Source organism: Misgurnus anguillicaudatus, chromosome 18 (genome assembly GCF_027580225.2).
Source record: "Misgurnus anguillicaudatus chromosome 18, ASM2758022v2, whole genome shotgun sequence".
NCBI lineage: Eukaryota > Metazoa > Chordata > Actinopteri > Cypriniformes > Cobitidae > Misgurnus > Misgurnus anguillicaudatus.
The window spans coordinates 12,075,965-12,092,478 of NC_073354.2; the positions used below are offsets into that span (position 1 = coordinate 12,075,965).

General features: G+C 38.5%; 2 long non-coding RNA genes across 2 annotated transcripts; both read right to left on the bottom strand.

Annotated features, from left to right (window-relative positions):
* Window positions 1-221: 221 nt before the first annotated feature.
* On the bottom strand, window positions 222-12,495 carry LOC129429205 (uncharacterized). The gene is made up of 5 exons (XR_012358594.1): window positions 12,356-12,495; window positions 11,915-12,216; window positions 11,563-11,827; window positions 11,399-11,470; window positions 222-671 (listed from the first exon to the last, which is right to left on the bottom strand). It is a non-coding gene; the product is annotated as an uncharacterized lncRNA (long non-coding RNA).
* Window positions 12,496-13,038: 543 nt separating this feature from the next.
* LOC141350545 (uncharacterized) lies at window positions 13,039-15,550 on the bottom strand. Its single transcript, XR_012358595.1, has 3 exons — window positions 15,044-15,550; window positions 14,709-14,794; window positions 13,039-13,177 (listed from the first exon to the last, which is right to left on the bottom strand). It is a non-coding gene; the product is annotated as an uncharacterized lncRNA (long non-coding RNA).
* Between the last annotated feature and the right edge of the window lie 964 nt (window positions 15,551-16,514).

The window sequence follows — 16,514 nt, forward strand, 5'->3', positions numbered from 1 at the left end:
ATTAAGGAGAAACTGTAGGCTTCTAATGTTATGTCCTGGCCATGCAAATATTGCAAATTTGAGACATCAAAACATGTAGAACTTTTTGCATTATAGATTAAAACATCCACACACTGGTCAAGGCCGGTCTGTGCCCTGCTTGTACTTGGATTGTCCGTGCTCATTTAGAGGTTGGGGGCCACTTCGTGCACATTTGTCTAGGCACCACACACAAACAGAACAGTTAAGACAAACTGTTTCATTTTCATGTCTTGTGTGTAATTTGTTTAGTTGTCACACAGAGAGGCAGTATTTTGAACACCTTGGTGTTCATCTCAAAAAGCACGAAACTGTTCATTGTGTTTTTAGAGATTGTGACTACAGTACCAACATATATTCAACTTTTGCTTCACATAGAAGTAGGAAGCACAATCCTCACTGCCTTGAAGACTTTAAAAATACAGTATTTCAGACATACTCAAATCAGACAATAGAATCTAGTAGTTTGTTAGATGAAAGTGATGTTAGTTTTGATGATGCACCTGTAGAAGAGGGTGTAGATTTGGGTGAAGTCGTTGTTGATCAGCTTGGTTCCTTATTGCTTAAATTGGGCTGCATCTTAAATGTGCCTAGTAAATGTATAGATGAAATTGTAGGGGATCTTCAGTTTATTACTTGTACGACATCTGCACCTGTAATCAAAGACATTGTCAACAACACATTTAAAAAGCATAACTGCAGTGTAGAAGAACTGGTGATCACAGATCTAATAAATAATATTTGCAAGTTAAATCCTCTTATAGCAGCATTCAGTCAGGAAGGTCCTCTCGCCACAGCACATAATCGAAATAGGTATCTAAAGGAACATTTCTCTATCGTTGAGCCAGTGGAGTATATACTTGATGAGAAAGAGGGAAGGACATTCCAGTATGTACCAATTTTGCAGTCTTTGTCAGAAATTCTAAAGAACCGTGACATTCAGGATAAGCTGTTCAAAAGTGCAAGACACTGTGGTTCTTGTCAGTATGCCAGTTTTCTTGATGCTTCCAATTTCAAGGAAAATTAATTTAAGTTAAGAGTTAAGACTTTTACTATACTTTGATGATTTTGAAATTTGTAACCCTTTAGGAACTTCTCGCAAAAAGCACAAGGTAACAGGAGTCTACTGGGTGTTGGCTGACATTTCATCTGTATTAAGGTCTGCATTATCATCAATTTACTTGAGTATCTTGTGCAAGGCAGATGATGTTAAGAAATTTGGCTATTCCGCAGTGCTAGAGCCATTGTTAAGGGATTTGAAAAGCTTGGAAGAGGATGGACTTTTTGTGCCTCACTTGGGAAAAGTAATAAAAGGCACAGTGTTTTCTGTGATTGCTGATAACCTTGGTGCTCACTCCCTTGGAGGTTTTGTTGAAAGTTTCAGTGGTTCATATGTTTGCAGATTTTGTATCGGAGACCGGTCACAATTTCAAGAACTTGAAGTTAGGACAGGAAAATTTCCTTGTAGAACAAAACAGCAATATCAGTTGGATGTCGATGTAGCAGTAGCGAGTAACAACCATAGTCACGGAGTTAAAACGCATTGTGCAGTTACTCAAAAATTAAGTTATTCTAATGTGACCACCGGTTACCAACCTGATGTACTGCACGATTTATTTGAAGGTATTGTACCTTTAGAATTGGCATTGTGTTTAGCTGTCTTGATAAAGAAAAAATATATCTCTCTTGAAGAGCTCAACAAAATCATCAAGCACTTTCCATACAAGTGGAAAGACAGGACAAATTGTCCCCAAGCAATACCAGCAACCTTTGCCAATCGTAAAAGCATTGGTGGTAATGCTCACGAAAACTGGTGCCTACTGAGGCTGCTACCACTTATGATTGCACACAAAGTGCCAGAAGAGGAACAGGCAAGGCAGTTGTTGATGTGCCTCAAAGATGATGTTGAGTTGGCTGTGTCACCTGTGTTCACAGATGAAACCATAGGTTACCTGGACAGCCTGATTGCAGACCATAGATGTAGATTTCGCAGTCTTTTTCCAGAAGAGTGATTGATTCCAAAACACCATTTTGTAGAGCATTATCCACAGCTCATTAAAGCGTTTGGCCCATTAGTGTCTTTATGGACAATGAGGTTTGAAGCAAAGCACTGCTTCTTTAAAAAGATAGTAAGACAAACTGCTAGGGGTGTCGCAAGATTAAATGTGTCTCGCGAGATTTCTTGTGGAGGTGAAATGCTGGCCGTTTCTCAAATAAAAGACTGCATCCTTCGGAGGTCGCATTTTTAAACTGCATTTACTTCATAAAGACTGTCTTATTAGAGACTATTAACAATTATAAAGTTTACTAATTATTTAGTTAATCGCAAATGTTGTAATATGCTCACGACTTGTGAATGTAATGCTCAGTTAATGATCTGAAATAAACCTTGATGACGTATGCAGCCTGCATATGCGACCTCCGGAGGATGCAGCTTTCTGTTTGACCCTTTTAGAGGCCAGTTACACCACAAGCGTTTATGGCAGTTGCAGGCGGCTTTTTTAAATAATATTCTATGTGCAGGGAGCGTTTCCGCGCTGTTTATGCGCGCTGAGCGCCTTGCGGTTTTTGCCGCCGGCCGCAGCAAGCGCCTTTGAAGGAAAGCTGAGAGCGGAGAAGCGTCCGACGTCATTCGCTTCTTTCGAGGCACCAATCGAATGAGGGGAGAGGCGGGCCTTACGTTGTGGTGAGGGAAGTTTACTTTTTAGTTGCTTTGAAGAACCGGACTCCACTCGCTCACTCTCTCCTGCGTGTTTGTGCACCTCTCACCCTCATCACAGAGTTTACATGATTTAATGTCTGCATGTTCTTGCTCAAAAATGGTAGTAGCTGTATCATTTCTATTGTAAAGAAATGGACGTATATTAAATATTCAAATGGATTTAAACATTGTTTGGCTAAAAATAAGCGTTTCTCTCCGTCTAAAGTGAAAGTGAAGATAGAGTCCGCAAGACGAGTCCACTATCGCCCCCTGCAGGCATTTGTTATAACATATACATAATGCTTTTTATTTATAGACCACAAATCACTTGGGTCTATTTTTATTACCCAAAAATAACAAATTACTTCATTATCAGTTAGTAAAATAATTGTTAGGGCCAGTCCTTGATTAGTTAAAACATTTAAAAATAACATGAATTCAGTTTCTTATTCATTTATTTTATCATTGAGGGTTTCTTAAAAAGTGTAAAAAATATCGTCTCGTTCTCGTGAACCCAATCTCGTGTCTCGTCTCGTGGATTAAGTGTCTCGTCACACCCCTACAAACTGCCAGTTTTCGCAACATTTTGAAGTCCATGGCAAAAAAAACACCAGTCGATGATTGCATACCATCTTTACACTTCAGATGTAAAAAAACCTGTGGTCTCCTTGTCAAAGACCTCAAGACTTCCAGTAGAGGTGGTAAATGAGAGTATACAAGATTTTCTGTCACAGAAATTTCCTACGGAGACCATTGTTCATGTGACTAAAACTGCAGAATGTCAAGGCACCAGTTATGCTACTGGCATGATTTTGGTATATGGCACAACTGGTGGGTTGCCTGACTTTGCTGAGATAGTACAAATCATTGTGGTTCATGACTGCTTGGTCTTTGTAATGAAACTGCAAAGTGCATGGTACTGTGAGCATTTTCGATGCTTTAAGTTGGAGTCCACAGGCATAGTCAAGGTGATTGAGCAGTCACAACTCACTAACACATACCCACTGTCTGCTTATACAGTAAATGGTGATCGAATGGTTTCTTTGAAACACTACATCTGCTGCTCAAACTAGGTAATTTCAGAAGGGCGTGTGTTATGTGACACCTTGTTAAGACATTTGTATTTCTGATTAGGACTGCACAACATGGAATGAAAATGTAAACTTGCTAAATAATAAAATATGCAACGAGAAAATGATTAAAATGTGTTAAAATAAATTATTAACTTGCATATACATGCTAGGCTTGTCGCGATAGTTGGTATAACCGTGATACACGGTGCTTCAGCCTCTCACCGTTTAGATCACTTGCACATCGTGGCACTGTCTTTCACTGTCGTTTTGATATTTTCTTGTAATTAAATCATTTAGTTTCGTTAGAGAGCGCATCACACAACGTGCATCACAGAGCAGCGGGTGTCAGATTTAATTTATTCCTGTCAGAGTATGCGAGGCGAGCTGACCAACCAGACGATGCCAGAAGATGCGTGCTTACTCGTTTTTGTTATAATGTACATATATAATGTTTAATATAAGTGGTAGTATTTTTTGGTAGTATATTTCGGTAGTACCTGCGCACATTGACTCAATCACTTAATTAAACCAGCTGTTGCATTGGCATTGCAAGCGCTGCATTTACACAGTTGCGTCTAATTCAAAAGGGAAAGTAAAATGCGCATGTCTGCATGCACATTTATAAGCCCTGCCCACCCGGTGGGTTTGTCATGTGCTGATTTACTAGTGGGAAAATTCTGTCACCGCAACAACCCTAGTACATGCACATTCCTTCTAGAAAAGCAATCTCAGTCTTGTCAGTCTTTGTTATCTTTCTGCCTAAATTGTTTTAAGGATTACTTACAATCATAGTTATTCAAATCATTGCAATACTTTGTTCATTTAGTTATATCTTGCAGCCCTATTAAAATTTAAGCATGTTGTAATCTACAAACACATTAAGGGTGGGTTGCACCAACAAGGATTAGGCCTAAATCTGATTTAAATCAAAGCTTATTTAATAATTCTGTTGCACCAAACTTTAAACCTGTTTAAAAATAATCAGGGTTACATTTAAACTGTCATTTTGATCCAGGTTTAAATTTTACAGTAAATCTAGATTTAATCCTGTTGCTCCATTACTTTAAATCTCAGTTAGGGATTAAATTTAAACTTGCAAATGAGGAGGTTTAAATATTTTTAAAATGCGTTTATTATATATAGTCTCAACAGAGCGAGTAAAGGGGGTCGCACCCTAGACGTGCAGTTCAGCCCCACGCAGCGTCGCGTCTAGGACAACTCGGAGGTATCGTAAACCAGAAGTGCACATTAAATTTCTAATTTCTAATCTTCCATTCCTCGCCAAAATTTTAGAACAAACAGTGGCTTCCCAACTGCTTTCTCATCTTTCCACTAACAATCTTTTTGAGCCACTTCAGTCTGGATTCCGTAAACTCCACAGTACAAAAACAGCGTTAGTTAAGGTTACTAATGACTTGTTGATGGCTTCTGATTCTGGTTGTTTATCTATTCTGATTCTTCTTGATCTTAGTGCCGCTTTTGACACTATAGATCATTCTATTTTAATCACCCGGTTAGAGACTATATTTGGCGTTTCTGATTCTGCATTAAAGTGGTTTAAGTCCTACCTCTCTGATCGTAAGCAGTTTGTTGTGATGGGTGACTGCAAGTCTGAGGTCGGTATGGTGCAATCGGGTGTTCCTCAAGGATCAGTCTTGGGCCCATTGCTTTTTAATATTTACATTTTCCCACTTGGCCGGCTTTTAAAGTCACTTGGTCTTAACTATCACTTTTATGCCGATGATACTCAGATTTATATACATTCAAAACCAAATACCACTATGACTGTGTCTTTTCTTTCTCAATGTCTTATTGATGTTAAGAAATGGATGTCTGACAATTTTCTGTGTCTAAATAGTGACAAGACAGAAGTGATGATTGTCGGTTCGCCTCATCAGTTGCGCAAAGCAGAGTCCGTAACATTATGTGTGGATGGCTCTGCTTTGCAATTCCAAACTAAATTGAAAAATTTGGGAGTGATTTTTGACGCCAATTTAACATTTGATGATCATGTTCGTAAAACTGTTAAAACATAATTTTTTTTATCTTAGAAACATTGCCAAACTGCGTCCTATGCTGACTTTCCCTGTGGCCGAAAAGTTAATCAACACTTTTGTTTTTTCACGTATTGACTACTGTAATGCCTTGCTGGCTGGAGTTCCTAAAGCTACCCTTAACAAACTACAGTTGGTACAAAATTCTGCGGCTAGAATTCTGACTGGGACCAGTACAAGGGAGCACATTACACCTACCCTGGAAAAATTGCACTGGCTCCCTGTCAGTTTTCGTATTGATTTTAAAATCCTTTTGCTCACCTATAAGGCCCTAAACAATTTGGCCCCCCAATATCTGCGTGAGCTTTTAATCCCTTACACTCCTACACGTGCTCTACGCTCTTCTGAAGCTGGTCTTTTAACGGTCAAAACAACAAGCCTAAAAACTATGGGTGATCGGGCTTTTACTTGTGTGGCTCCTAAATTGTGGAATTCTTTGCCCTCAGAGATTAGGAATGCAGAATCCCTGGGTATTTTTAAATCCCACCTTAAAACGTACTTTTTTAGAGTAGCTTTTATGTGATTATTTTGTTTATTGTTAATTGGCTTTTACCTTGGTATGTTTAGTTTTAATACCTGTCATGTTATGTGCTCTTTTTAATTTCCTCTCTTTTTATGTGAAGCGCTTTGACATGCTGATTTTAAAGGCGCTATATAAAATAAAGTTATTATTATTATTATTATTATTTAATAGCGCAAGCTTAGTCAGATAGCGTCTACTTAAAAATGCAATATATACGTTAGCAGCCAATGTTAATCGTTAAAGGAATAGTCTACTCATTTTCAATATTAAAATATGTTATTACCTTAACTAAGAACTGTTGAATCATCCCTCTGTCATCTGTGTGTGTGCACGTAAGCGCTGGAGCGCGCTGCGACGCTACGATAGCATTTAGCTTAGCCCCATTCACTCAACGGCACCACCTAGAGACAAAGTCAGAAGCGACCAAACACATCAACGTTTTTCCTATTTAAGACGAGTAGTTATACGAGCAAGTTTGGTGGTACAAAATAAAACGTAGCGCTTTTCTAAGCGGATTTAAAAGAGGAACTATATTTTATGGCGTAATAGCACTTTTGGGAGTACTTCGACTCGCCTGAAAAGTCCGCTCCCCCTCTCCCTCTCATAATGGGAGAGGGAGGGTGTTACTGCGCCGAGTCCAAGTACTCCCATAAGTGCCACCACGCCACAAAACACAGTTCCTCTTTTAAATCCGCTTAGAAAAGTGCTAAGTTTTATTTTGTACCACCAAACTTGCTCGTATAACTACTCGTCTTAAATAGGAAAAACGTTGATGTGTTTGGTCACTTCTAACTTTATCTCTAAATGGTACCATTGAATGAATGGGGCTAAGCTAAATGCTATCGAAGCGTCGCAGCGCGCTCCAGCGCTTACGTGCACGCACACAGATGATAGAGGGATGTATCAACAATTCTTAGTTAAGGTAATAACATATTTTAATATTGAAAATGAGTAGACTATTCCTTTAAAAATAGATGGCCTGCCTTATTTTGTGAAGCTGAGGTATGTAAATCTAACCCCTGAAATGTTACCCCTTAAATGTTGTGGCACTGGCAGTAACAATAACTTTATTATTCATATCTTTTCAGGTGAAAGAGGAATTCAGAAGAATAACTACACTTTCTCTAGAGCAGAGCTTCATGTACAAACTTGATCTCTACACACCCAAACTTATTGCCCTCATGAAGCTTAAGGGAGGCATTGTAGGGACAAAGCTAAGGCCGCACTTGGACAAACTTAGTCAGGTATGTTTTTTATTGTTCACTTTATTCATGATGATAGGTGTACTGTCTCACACACACTGTGCACATATACAGCATCAATCCTCACTCATTAGTCCACTTATACAATTTTATTAATGAAGTACTTTGTACAATGCCATAACTGACTTAAGAGGTCAATTAGTTGGTCTTAGCTTGTAGACTAAGACATTGTGCTTTTTTGTAAACTGTCAAAAATCTGGCGATACATAGAACAAGGTGACTTCATGGGATGGGATAAACCTAAAAGTGATAAAGTAAAATTGACCTTAACTGGCTTAAATCCTCTTTTGGGGGGTAAAATACTAGCATGCCTAAGACTTTGGCACAGTTCTGAATGTGTTGTTAACATTATTCTCTTAACAGAACCAAAGCATTGAACTGAGACGTGAAGCTATTATCCGGAGCCTCATACTGTACCTTGGCGAAAAAGAAGAGGAGCTTTTTGACGAATGTCTGGTAAAGCTTTTTTGCAAAACAACATTTTAAAATTGTGTTACCATAAAGTTAAGCCTTAATTAAGAGGCACATACATTGTTAATCTAATGCCATGTTCTACTAAACTATTTGAAGACTGTTTTACCAGTACAAATCAAGTAATATTTCTTGTTAATTATATACAGGAGGATAATCGCAGTGACAACATGCAACACATCCTTAAGATTCTGGTGGCCAGGAGATCCTACCAGGATGTCACAACGTTGCTAAAGCTTGTGCACTACTTATGGGGTTGATTTATGCCCTCAACCTTGCATACCCTAAAGCACTGCGCTATACTTTTGAGGTGTATTCTTATTTTATTCTGCAGTCTTATGTTACCCTTTAGTCAGGGAGCCACTGCCTGGAGACAGCTCATGATCAGAGGAAGACGACTCCCTCTCCACAATGTCTTCCTCAGTCATGGCTTTCTCATCTGGGCCTGTAAGTGAAAAGCACAGAAAGCAGTTAAGGATCATCCTTCAATCCAGCATACTGTCCAGAAATGCCAATGTGAGACTCAGTGTCGGGTGTGCTAAAGGCATGCAATGTCAAAAACAGCAAAAAGTTACAAAGCTACAAATAATTATTATATTGTTATAAAATATTGTTGGACTTACAACCTACAGATGGCAGATTACAGTGTAAAATATATGAACTTACAAGTCTCCTCTGATGCTTGCACCGCAAGAGGAGGTGATGCACACCCAATGAGAGCCTCCTCCACCTGTGATGCAGCAGTAATGGTAGCGACTGCAGCTGGTGGCGACTCCAGGGATGGCGGCTCCTGGCCCTCTTCTGGCTCCTCCACATCAGAGGATTTCCTGATACAAGAGAAACAAAAAGTAAATAATTTCCCGTAATCATGCAAATTGACAACACTGATATATAACAGACAAGCAAAGAGTAAAAATCTATAACAAACACTTTCTATGGGAATTCTTTAAATTTACTATGCAGTCTTATGTTACCCTTTAGTCGGGGAGCCACTGCCTGGAGACAGCACGTGATCAGAGGAAGACGACTCCCTCTCCACAATGTCTTCCTCAGTCATGGCTTTCTCATCTGGGCCTGTAAGTGAAAAGCACAGAAATTAGTTAAGGATCATCCTTCAATTCAGCATACTGTCTAGAAGTGCCAATGTGAGACTCAGTGTCGGTTGTGCTAAAGGCATGCAATGTTAAAAACAGCAAAAAGTTACAAAGCTACAAATAATTATTATATTGTTGGACTTACAACCTACAGATGGAAGATTACAGTGTAAAATATATGAACTTACAAGTCTCCTCTGATGTCTGCACCGCAAGAGGAGGTGATGCACACCCAATGAGAGCCTCCTACACCTGTGGAGCAGCAGCAATGGTTGCGACTGCAGCTGGTGGCGGCTCCAGGAATGGCGGCTCCTGGTCCTCTCCTGGGACATCTGGTCGAATCCAAATGAGTGGTCGATCTTTTCTGTATAGAAAGACGGTCGACCCATTTTCAAGGTGAGAATAGGCCCTAGGGGTGTGCCGGTTTCAGAATTGGTGATGACGGTTATGACGTGAGTCAAATGTGACGGTTCGTAACATAACCGTCTGTGGAGGGCGTTTTGCTCACTTAAATGCTTGTGGATTGACGCGAAAATGTCATTTTACATAAAATCATGAATGTGATGCCAAGTGTGTTTTAAACAGTAATGACTTTGAGCAATTTAACAGAAAGCAATGAAAAATGTAAAAAACACACGGTTGCCAAAAGACTGCGCTGTCACTCTGCCCAGCATAAATGAATCCTATATCTATCATTATCGTAATAATCTTCAGAGAAACAGATTTGTCCCATGGGCTTTTAATTGTGTCTATATCTGTCATTACACGGACTAGAACAGCACGAAAACAATGTGGATTAAAAAGACTTGAAGAGGTTTTGCTCATAAATGCATGTAAAATAAAGTAATGTGAATTTGAGATTTGCATACTGTTATTAAACTGCACATTATGCGCTGCAAACGCAGCCGGTGTAAAAGCACAAAGGCCAGATTGGCCACGCGCGGCAGACGCGCTGCTCAGTGCTCCCGCTTGCGATGTGAAACCGGCGTTTAAATAAACAAGACACTGATTAGCTATTTGCTCTACGTTTATTTAAAATCAACAGCAAGACAACTAGCAGTGAATGTGCTTTCAGGAGAGGTAGTAGATTAGCATGGGAGGATTTGAACTTGAAAAGCGGAGTGTACTGAATCTATCATTCAGTGTTTAAACAGAAAGATCAGTATGAATTGTATGACATCTACAGTACTAGTTCACTACTGTTACTACAATTGTGCAAAAAAAAAATATATATATATATTTCTGACAGATGCTGTAGCAGCATTTTAAAGTTCAGATTTAATAACAGCTTGCGCCAGCGCAAACCATAATTTTGGCATTAAATAATGAGTGTGGGGATTATTACAGTGAACAATTAGCGCGAAAAGGCGTGGGCTAGTTATTTTTGTGATTGACCTTATTGCATATACATTTTTGGAAGTTTCAGACGCAAAATTTATTGGGGAAGAGTATTTAAATGATTCACACAACACGATTTACTTGCATGTTGTTTGCATGTGTGAAATTACTGGTATTTGTGCCATTATTTAAAGACAAAAAATGAAACCATTTGCACTTAAAATGGCTGCGATTGTTGCTGATATAGGAGGCTCGAGATCAGAGAGCGCAAACATAAAACAGAGCCAGAGGAACATATTATTCAAAAATATTGTTTGCAAAGCATTATTATATAAGGAAATAAAAGAGGATTCACTAGGAGAAGTCACACAATACCCAGTGTTTTAAAACTTCTTGTACAACTTCATTTTTTCTTTGCCGTGTTAGTTGGGATTTCACACCCCGCATTTTCACCTGCGATTTCCGTGGTGCTGAACTCAAGCGCATCAGGCGTTAACAGATCACCCGCACCTGCAGGAGCATCAGCTTCTATTTGCGACCCTAAACTAATTTGCGCTGCTTTTAGTAGAGATTGCGCTGGACCTTAAGAAAATCAGCTGCTGCGTCTGTGTTATTTAATTTGCGCCTTTTTAGTGAATATATCCCGCAGATATTACCACTCCCATCTGCGCTATTTGGGAATTGCGCTCTCACATTAATTTGGCCCGTTTAGTAAATCTGGCCCTAAATCTTTTCCAGACGCTGGTTTACATTCACCAGTCCAGAAACTAAAGTTACTGCTCTTTACACTTTAAACTGTTCAACACATTTTTTTTCCCCCACAGGACAAACAGATACCTCACCCACAAATAAAGTTACCCATACCTTTCGATAAACCTGTAAAGGTCAATCAGCTTCAGACCCCACCGCCCTTCTCTTCGTAGCCGAAGAATCCACCTGTCCATCGTAAGATATTTAATAAATTTATATGAAAACTAATTTATAATTCAAATTGACTATTTTTGTTCTGGGTTTTGGTATAAATCTACCTGTGAGGAAAGAGACGTCTGGGCTTGAGCAAGAGCAGGTGAACTTCTATAAATACATAAAAGAGTACGGTAAGAAACATTTCTAGAAAAATCAAGCATCAGAAATTTGTGTCAAACCAAAATGCTGCAAATTCTAATAGCACAAAGGTTAAGGCTGAAACAGAAATAACTAGCAAAACTTGCTGTGATACAGTACTGGAAGCACACAGTCTGTCCTTCTTTGGCTTTACCTCCACACCCTGATCTGATCGTTCCCTAATTAAAGCTGTAATTAAAACAAACAGATTTAATCCATGTATATTAAAGAACTTTTAAATTGATTTTTTTTCTCAGGGTTGTGTTATAAATCTACCTGTGAGGAAGGAGCACAGCGCTTGATTCAGACTACCGCATGCTGTCAGTCTGTCCTTCTTTGGGCTGACCTCCACATCCTGCTCTTCCCCTAAATGAGGGTGTTGTGCTCAAACATTTAAAGTTGATTATTTTACTCTTTTGTGATCATAGATATTCACAAGACTCTATACAACATCTTTAAAGAGAACACAAGCTGACAGAATCTCACCTGAGGTGTGTAGACTGATTCTGCTGGAGGAGATGATAATGTGGACTCTTCAGGTTCCACTGTGTACTACAGATCATGCCACGTTGGAAAAGCTGCTGAGAACAAAGCAGAGAGGTTAAATAAAACACCACTGACTGGTTTGTTGACGTACCATTTCATATTCATAACAACATAAGTTTATGCTTTAGTATAATTTTCACTAATATGAACAAAAATGAAGTGCAGCCACACCCTTCAGGGGAAGCTGATGATGGCTCCATGGAGACGCTCTCTTCTGGCTTCTCCACATCACCATCGGTCACCTCAATCTGAGGCTGATGGCAGGCTGTGGATCGACCGGTCGGCACTATACTCCTCTGTGAGTGAGTCGCTTTCCACAACAGAGGATGTCCTGATAAGAGAGAAGCAGAAACAATAAGTAAATCATTTCCCTTAATCATACAGATTAATATATGAGACAGATGCAAAGAGTATAGAAATCTATAACAAACACTTTTTAATGGGGATTTTTTATATTTACAGTGCAGTCTTATGTTCCCCTAAAGTGAGGGAGTCACTGCTTGGAGAAAGCTCACGATGAGATGAAGACTCCCTTTCCTCAAAGTCTTCCTCCTCTGGGGGTAATTTGGAGACCGTGACTGACCAAGCGTATTCACCTATTCTGACCAGAAGGAAAAGAGGCGAGAGTCCACGGTTCGTATTTAGCTGGGTGTTTCGACGATCACGGCCATAGGATCTCCCTCCTGTTGTTGGGAACCAGAGGGGGTCTCCTTCAGTGGTATGGCTGCGAGGATGTCAGCTGTATTGGGGCTGCCTACTGTGACTTCAAGTATTGTAACATCTGATCAGCCGGCAGAGGCACGACATGGTCTAATATTCCAGCTGCGGAGGGGGTCTCCTCCCCTAGGATACTCCTTACGCTTGCTTCATCCATTATTGGGAAAGGGGGTGACCTGGATGATTTGATTGCGTTTGCTTGTTTCAGTCTTTATATCCAGAGGTGGTAGGAAGTAATGTCCTGGGAATGGAGTCTGATAGGGTGGCTTGTAGAATCTGCAAAAGACCATATTACTGAAGGGGGGCGACCAGGGTGTATACGACAACCCCCTGTTTGGTTTAAGGACTACATTGTAACATCTTAGGCACTCTTAGGGAGTCCAGGTTTATGAGGGTGGGTAATGTAGCGTGTCATTAGACACTGGCAAAGAAGTCCGTCTTTTATTTATACATGATTTAAAGTGTTTGTTATTGTTGTGCTTAGCTGCAAATGCACTTACTTTTTCTCTTTATATGTCGGTAAACTCTAATTGTAAGGGTTCACATATGGGCAGGGGGTTTGTATTTGGGGAGGTCTGTTAAAAGTGTGCTGTGTATGCTTTTTGACACTAATGACTGTGTGCTGTGGACTTAAAATATATACTGGGTTGATTTTATAGTGTGTATTTTGATATGATTTGAGCTGACCAGTGTATGATATTTAACTGAGACAGGATATATCAACAAGAACTACTGAGGTGCTATTTTATAAAAAAGTGTATTTTTGCTAGCTGTGTGTGTTGCGTTCTCCCCTGAACATGAGCAGGTTATAATTAAAGGTGGTGGCAGCATTTGAATAGCCTCTATACTAACTAAAGCTCCCCAGTACCTCGGGTTGGGAGACGGGATTTATTACACTAGCTCTTTCTTTTTTCTCAACAGGTATTGTTTCGAAATAGTGAAAACTACTTAAGCACCTTTTGTACTATTGCCTCACTATGACGCATCACTTTTATTGTTTCCTAATCTTTGGACAGAAGCATCTGCTAAATGCCTAAATGTTAAATAAAAACCTAATACTTTCTGGACTGGTATTAATATTTAAAGAAGCATCTGAGGACGTGCTAAACCATTATCCGCTGACTTGGATAAAATATCTAATGTTTTTGTCAAAAATACGGTAGCAATCCAGTTAAACTTTAATTGTAATTAATTGAGCTCAACACGCTGCCAGATGTGCTTTATTTTTAATCCACATTTACATGTTTCTTATTACCTGTCATGCGGCTTGTGATGTACGCGGTTAAGACACTGCTGTTTAGTTCATGTAAAGAAATCTCTGCCTAGATGCACAGAGACTCCACCGCCAAATCTCACATGTTCAAGTATGATCTTACATTATTCTGTGGATTAGATAGACTTAACACATCATGTTTCTGAACATAATGGCATTTTTGTGTTTTGAATCTTCACCGGACGGTACACTTCATGTTGTCCCTGTATTTAAGTCCTAACACTGCTTGTCTTTGCTTCTTGTTAGATTAGACTCCTGGCACACTACATATGAAAATATTATACTGTGCAGTGTATGGCCAAAGAGAGAAAAATATGTGCATCGAAGCAGGAAGATCAAGTTAAAGAGAAATAAATAAGATGATAAATTAAAAATGGCAATGTTAATGATTTTTTATTCATCTCAGTCCAGCCTGGGAGCCAAAGATGGCAACCATGACCAATTACAAAGCATCACTGGATGTTTATCATTTCATACTACTAAACTAATAATGTAAATAAAACACAATATTACATTCTTGATAAAATGACTTACCACTGAAGCAATTGGATAAAACCTTGTAAGTACTGCTTATACATCTGTAACAGCCACCACAGGTTCTTGGAGCAGAGATCAAGATCCTGTAACGCAGTGCGAAAACAAACAGCAAAGAACCTGTGAATCATTTCTGTTAAAATTAAAACGGCAGGTCAACGTTATTTTTAGATTAGTTTAACTTACGAGAAACACTAAAATATATTTTAGTTCTCACATGTAAATTACTAAATGAAGAAAGAAAATAGAAACCGCTAGAATAATGTTAGACTCTGAGGTAAAACGTGTTGACAAATATATAAACATTTAATTCACTTTAGATTAAAAGATCTTACCACAGCAGTTAACGTTAGCCGCCTAGCTCTCCGTTTTTACAAAAGCTTCTCTTCATAGAAATCAACATGTATTTTCGTTTTTACATATAGAAGTTACTAAATAAAAAAGGAAAAAGAAATCGCTAAAATAATCTTGGTCTCTGAGGTAAAATCGAAATGACACTTTTTTTTATTGCGTGAATTCGCGGTTTTTTAGCTGAGTACAAGAGAAAGCGGGTACTCGGGACGAACTCGGGGTCAGCGCTTGCAGAGGAGCACGCTCATATCAGATGTGTGCACAGTAAAGGAATAATGTCCTGGGTTCAATTATGTTTTTTACTTAATTTCCTAAAAAATATAACAATAATAATAAATAACCATTAGAGAACGTTCTTTTAAAGTTCTTTTTACTTTATTTAAAAATAACCACCCTGCAACGTTATGGGAACGTTATTTTATGGTTCCCCAAAAAAAAAGAATTTTTTAAAGTTGTTCTTTTATGTTATTTTAAAAGTTATTACCCTGCAACGTTATGGGAACTTTATTTTATGGTAGCAAAAAAAAAACCTAAAAATAAAAACATTCCCAGAATGTTATTTGGTTCCCAAAAAAAATAACTGTGTTATATAAATAAATTCTGTGTTTGCTGGGCAGTAGAGAGTAATTTCGACTTCTGGAGGACAAAACTGTAATCCACACTTATCATTACAGCTTGTACTATAAATCAAATACATAATACAACCACAGAAAAAAAATGTGACCATGCATTTCAGTCCAGTGCTTGTTGAATCCCAACAAAAGCAAACCTCAGGAGTGACAATATAGTCAACAGCAATGTAAAAGACTGAGAGAATGATTAGACACATGAAAAAATGTGATTAAATGTTATTCCATCAAATAATAATTTTTTATTTGTTGCTAAAACATTGTTTTTAGCAAAAAAAAGTCTTGTGTTGTTTAAAATGTATATTCAAGATCTGAAAAGACTGCATATTTTTGTTAGTTTGTCTGGTCTCAGTTTTCTGCAAATATAAGACAGAAGGCAGAAATGTTGACGGTAGTTGATAGGATGACACAAACATATAACTTGACTTAAACAGATACATATGAATAGTAAATTTAGGGGGAAAAAGTTTTTAAATTTTTCCGCGGATGTATTTATTTTCTTTAAAGGGATAGTTTACCCCTCCAAAATTTAAATTTTATCATTATTTACTCATCCTCAAGTAGTTCCAAACCTTGATCTGCTGAAGACAAAGATATTTTGAAGAATGTTTGTAACAAAGCAGATCTGGGACACAATTGACAATATTGACATTAAAAAATAATTTGTGAATGGTGCCCCAGATTTCTCTAAAATATCTTCCTTTGTGTTCAGCAGAACAGTGACATTTGTACAGGTTTAAGGGGGAGTAAATGATGACAGAATTTTCATTTTTGTGTAAACTATCCCTTTAAAGACATATAATGAAGGCATATAATAATATTTGTG